This window comes from Anabrus simplex, chromosome 1, assembly GCF_040414725.1.
Source record: "Anabrus simplex isolate iqAnaSimp1 chromosome 1, ASM4041472v1, whole genome shotgun sequence".
NCBI classification, from domain to species: Eukaryota; Metazoa; Arthropoda; class Insecta; order Orthoptera; family Tettigoniidae; genus Anabrus; species Anabrus simplex.
In genome coordinates, this window is record NC_090265.1 from 1,084,242,201 (window position 1) to 1,084,248,200 (window position 6,000).

Genomic DNA, 6,000 nt, shown 5'->3' on the forward strand with positions numbered 1-6,000 from the left:
GATATAGTGATCACAGCCATGGGACCTCCAGTTGTATGTGGAATCCAAAGCACAAAGTGGTGAAATTTCATTTTTAAAATTCCACAGTTTTGGCCACGATATGAACAATGATTGTCTTAGTCATGATGTCACTCAGTTATTGCATTCTCATAAGAATCAAGAATAAAGTTTATCTTGGAATTAATCAATCGCTAATAGGAAATAAAAGTTGGTACCATGTAGACACCCAGCCTTCTCGGAATTCTAACATTGTACAAATGCATAATTTTAATGGACATTTTTCCTCAGGATTCAATGTAAAATACTCATTTACGTCAGTATAATGTGTAAAAACAAACTGTATAATATAGCTTAGAAATCATTCAGTATATTCACAGAGAATATGCAGAAAGATTAATAGAAATAACTCTGAAGTCCTCACAAAAAATAATTTCTGAATCATCATTTACCTTCAGAATACAGGATTCTACATGAAAAGTTTATGTTTTAATGCTAGCAATAACGTTAGGCCTACATCTTTAGGAGACGTATTCAAACAGTTGGCAAGATTTCACAGATTTGTCAAAGATGTCCCATTACAGCCACACAGACCCTGTAATACGTAACAGAATATTCCTCAAATTGTTACACAACATACTGTATGATTCAGTGACAAGGTTCAATTTGCCTATTTTATCACATTAATGTTTTCTATTTGTTCAAGAATAGAAATAAGGACAAACCACACGTAATGCCAATTTTATCACATTGTTGTTTTCTATTTGTCCAGAATCTCTGTCGTTGACAAGTGTGAACAAACTATCAGAAGACATAAGATGAAGTGTAATTAAAACAGCAGAACCACATATTCGACCCTGTGACTACGCACAAAAAAGATTGATGATATAGGGAAAAAAAAAACCCCCAAAATCTTTGTTAAACATAGGCTATACTAGAACCTGTCGAACTAATAACATAACCTAGACATGTAAAACGTTGGATCAAGAACATACTATGCATACATAATCCCTACTAGGCTTACATGCTTAGCAACAATCGAAAGAAATTCAAACAATGTATCCATATGATTGCCTAAAGACCCTACTTATGCAAGGACATTCTTTTATCTATGAAGGGGATCGTCACTCGCTTGGTCGCCTGCGCTGCAAGCCTGTCCCCTGTCGTAATGTGGCCAGCACAAGATTTCCTGTACTTTATTAAGGTATTTAGCATATACACAAGCTCATGTAATGAAAATGGCATTGGAACAACACACTGAGCACTAAATATGTGAACACTTGACTAAATTTAATTTTACACTGATAAAGCTCTCAGCAAACTGCAAAGAAGGGGGGAACTTGTGACGCCGAGAAGCACATTATGGCAAAGTGCTTGGTGGCAGAAAAGCTCACGGCGCCGGTGACCAGGTGAGTGACAATCCCCTGCATAGATAAAAGAATGTCCCTGTATATACAAGAAGGTTTGAGAGCTATTGATACAATGTAGAATAATTGATATTTATATCTTGTATAGAAAACCTAAAAAAATACCCTGAGAATACAGGAAATTACCTTGCATAAAAGATATATATATACTGAACAAATGTTTAAACTCAGAACAATTATCCAGATATATGATCAACTTGGAGATATGTAATATATCACCAACAAGGTAAAATCATTAATGCAGCTAGAATTAATCATTAGTAAAACTCCATGCATTAGTGCTGATAGGCCTGCTCATTATTTTAAAATTTTGCCTTAATGTACTTACAAGTAAATTTTGTTGTTAATTTGTTGTTCATGTACTCTTTCTTACCTCTAACGTTTGACTTTCCTTAATTTATTTCCTTATAATACGAGACTATTAGGGTACAAGCATTTAGATCTTATGAGGGAGCACATTTATGATTCACATCTGGAGAGTTCGACATGATGGACATAGGAGCAGCAGTAATATTAGTAGTAATGCTTTTAGTTTTGTGTCTCACCAAGAACATTCATAGTTTATTGAGATGCCGACATCCCTGCGGGGATCTTTCACGTGCTGGTGAATCTATCAACACAGAAGTAACAGTGGTCTAGATATTAAGGTTACTGATGGAATATGGGGGAGGCAAAAATGAGTATTGAGTGAAAATGAGATGAAAGAAAAGGGCTCTAAATAATAAATAAACCAAATACAAAACAGAATTTGTCATCCATCATCTGTGTAACTGAAACAGGAGAGAATAGAAATGAAAAGTCTCAATGACCAGTAGACAGTACTGTAATAATAATAATAATAATAATAATAATAATAATAATAATAATAATAATAATAATAATAATAATAATAATTACTTGCTTTACATCCCACTAACTACTTTTACGGTTTTCAAAGACCCCGAGGTGCCGAATTTTGTCCCGCAGGAGTACTTTTACATGCCAGTAAATCTACCGACACAAGGCTGACGTATTTGAGCACCTTCAAATACCACCGGACCGAGCCAAGATCGAACCTGCCAAGCTGGGGTCAGAAGGCCAGTGCCTGAACTGTCTGAGCCACTCAGCCCGGCAGACAGTGCTGTAAGTAGCAGAGTACTTGTTCCTGAAAAAGAGTTTTTACTGACTAAAACAATGATGTAACAGCAGCTTCTAAATTTGCTCAAGAATATTTTGTACAGACAATGGATATGTGGAACAAGGCAATGTTTAACATTTAATGCAGAAAAATGGTTCAAATGTCGATCTGCCCATATGAATGAGAGCTTACCCAGAGATATGAAATAAATGGCTTTCCAAATGAAAGCTGTTACTCAGGTCGAAGATAGTAAAATCCTGTGTCATGAGGTTTCTTGGACTTTTGTTCAGATTTACTGAAATTCGTAACAAACACTCTTAAATCATACTTCATTACTTATGTTCTTCCTATCATTGATTTCTGCTCCCCCATTTGGCCATCAGATGCTCCTACAAATGTCAAAAAAATTAACCACATGTTTGCATTCTTTGTGTACATTGTGAAAGCCTGTAACCCCAACCTGAGACAGTTTAGTACGAAAGAAATTCTGTTATACTTGAACACCTTGGACCTGAGTAAACATCTACAGTATACAAAGCTCTGCTTTTCTTCAGCACTAAATTATTAAAGTTACTCTTAAATGCACATCTTTGTTACCTCATTTCCCATTGTATATTTATCGAAGTAGGATCCGAAATATACCAGTATTCCATGTTCCTCCTATGTGCCAACATTTCATATTCTACCAACTTCCCACAGCAGCAAATGCCCTGCAAAAGTTCAGAACAGGTTACATTTGTCAGCGCACGCATCTAGGCGCGATTCTACTGTCATTTGTTTCTCTCTCGCTCGAGTTTCGCGAAGGGCTCGATCGTGCGGTGGACAGAGCTGCCAACTATTCATATAAAGAACTAGTCCTAGTGCAGCGGCGCTACTTTTGAATTTACGAATCTCGTGACAAAGCCATTGGCCTGGATTGGTTAGGCCATTGGCCTGGATCAAGCAAAGGGGATCTGGGGGCGTAAGCCCCCAGGTTAGAAGCCGCGAAGTGGCCCTAGGCCTCTAGTATCCCGCGTGACAAAGCCATTGGTCTGGATTGGTTAGACCATTGGTCAGTGACAAAGCCATTGGTCTGGATTGGTTAGACCATTGGTCAGTAACAAAGCCATTGGTCTGGATCAAGCAAAGTGGGTCTAGGGGCGTAAGCCCCCAGGTTAGAAGCTGCGAAGCGGCCCTAGGCCTCTAGTATCCCGCGTGACACCTCCATTGGTCTGGACAATTGTGTATTTCTTGTGCGTGTGTTGGTAACGGAATTCATTTACTTCATTGCTATGAGTGACGTCATATACCACTGTGTCTCACCCAATCGAAATGCTGGAACATGGTTAGGTGATGGACTATGGCACGTGATAAATTGTATTAGGTTATAAAAGCAAAATTACTTCTGGGGGACGGCGGGTGGATTCTTACCTGTCGCAGGGAACACATCTCTCCTCTACAGGGTATTACACTTAAGATTTCCAACATATTACATCCTTATCATGCTATAAAAGTAATGTAACCCTTACTGAATTTCTACCTGAAATTGGCATCATTCCCCATCATCTCTTCTAAACCAAACTGATAAGCTCATGTCTCTGTTGGTCAGTATGTTACTAGTGACACTGACATTATTATATCTGGGGTTTTTTCCTTGTTTCTTTCTTTCTTGTTATTAATTGCTAAAGAACTCAATGTTAAATGCACCCTTGTTACCTTTTATAGTTTGTTTAATGATTGTTTCTGGTTTTACGTCCACTACTACTGATGGTTTTCGGAGATGCCAAGGTGCTGGAATTTTGTTCCTTAGGAGTTCTTTTATTTATGTGTCAGTAAATCTACAGGCATGAGGATGATGTATCTGAGCATCTTCAAATACCACCTGACTGAGCCAGGATCGAACCTGCCAAGTTGACATCATAAGACCAGCACCTCAACCGTCTGAGCCACTCAGCGCGGATATTGTTTATTTTCCTTAATGTTAACAATTTGTACTGTTATAGTCACTGTAAAATGTAGTACTGCATAACTTACCGGTACGATACGGATTACTACTAAATGAAGTTAAAAATTAAAATTTAGCTTACATGACTCAATGATTTGAGTCAGAAAATGTGAAGAATTGCTGTCCTATTGCATAACACAAATCCACAATGATAAGTGGACTAGGGATCCATTTCTAGCCCAAAGAGTTGGTCATTTGGACTTCACAGTGGCACCTCTTATGCTGATATCTACAGGCCTATAATTACCCTTTAAAGGAACTGGTTCTCAAAACACGAGACCAATTTTACGGTGTTTATCAAGTTATAATCTTCAAGAGGGCTTCTTCCTACAGAGCTATGAAAGCAAAAATTTATGCCTACAGAATTATTTGTATTATAGGCTATGCTTGTAACGTAAGTTATGTTTATGCAATTTCTATGTTTTGGATAAAATCATATCAGATGAGAGTGAAGAGGTGAGTTGAGCAAAGGAAGAACCTGATTTCAATTCTAAGTAGAATATGCAAGAAAGGAAACAAGAATAAACAACTGCTAAGAGACCTTTGTGAGCATGTAGTTGACGAACCTATTTAGTCAAGACACACTATACGTCAAGTAATTATCCCAATGCCTATAAGATCACAAGCAGCAATTACAGTATTGTATGGGACGTTTTATTGGCAAAAATCCGTGCAGTCAGTGCATATACAATCGTACTTAGAACCGTAGCCAAAGAACGTGGGAATTTGAGATCTGGTTCGGATTCCATATAGGAAAACTGGAGGTCACCGTATTGTCATGTAAAACGGCAAGTGTGCTTGCTAGTTTACGTTTAATTGAATTATACTTATTTAGAATAGGCCATAATGTTATGCGCGCTAAAAACATATCCTAAAACAACTTTTTCATACACCACTCTTTCATAAAGTTTCAAATCTCTAATATTATAGCATTTATTTAAAAGAAAGTGCATAATAAAATTTCAAAGGCAATAATATCTCAAATTATTCTCGAGAGAAAGGGCAAGAAATCAAACCATCACAATTATTCGAAGATTACGACAAAAAAATGCTTAGTGTGTGACAAGACAATTTTCTAACCTTTGTAAAAATGAACTTACAATATGTAACTATACCGGTTCCGAGGCACTTCAAACACGTTACAACACACTAACATCACATAAATTTACTTGGGTGAATATCTCAAATTCAACGTGCAATAAAATATTCCGAAAACTAACACTTGTCAGATTCCTAGCATGCATACGCCCACTTTTTGCAAGGAAGGCTTTAGTAACAAAGAGAATAAATTATGCACAAACTTCCCGAATTCCCAGATCACCGCCGTCTCGGCGGTGTCCCAGATCTCTTTAACTAACTAGATCGCCGTTACGAGCGCTGAAAGTAAGGTCGCATCCGCCATTTGTCGCGATGTCAAAATATGCCTAGAACACTGAAAACGATTTTTAGTAGCGGTAATAAACTTAATTTTATAT

The 6,000-nt window shown here is 37.4% G+C and overlaps 1 protein-coding gene across 3 annotated transcripts in view; it reads right to left on the reverse strand.

The window, feature by feature from the left end:
• LOC136876280 (F-box and leucine-rich repeat protein 13) overlaps positions 1–5,772 on the reverse strand; it is a 48,952-nt gene extending 43,180 nt beyond the window's left edge. For all 3 annotated transcript variants that reach the window (XM_068225405.1, XM_068225404.1, XM_067150099.2), the window contains exon 1: positions 5,626–5,772. The gene's annotated coding sequence lies outside the window, so the exon portion shown is untranslated. The remainder of the gene's footprint in view (positions 1–5,625) is intronic.
• Between the last annotated feature and the right edge of the window lie 228 nt (positions 5,773–6,000).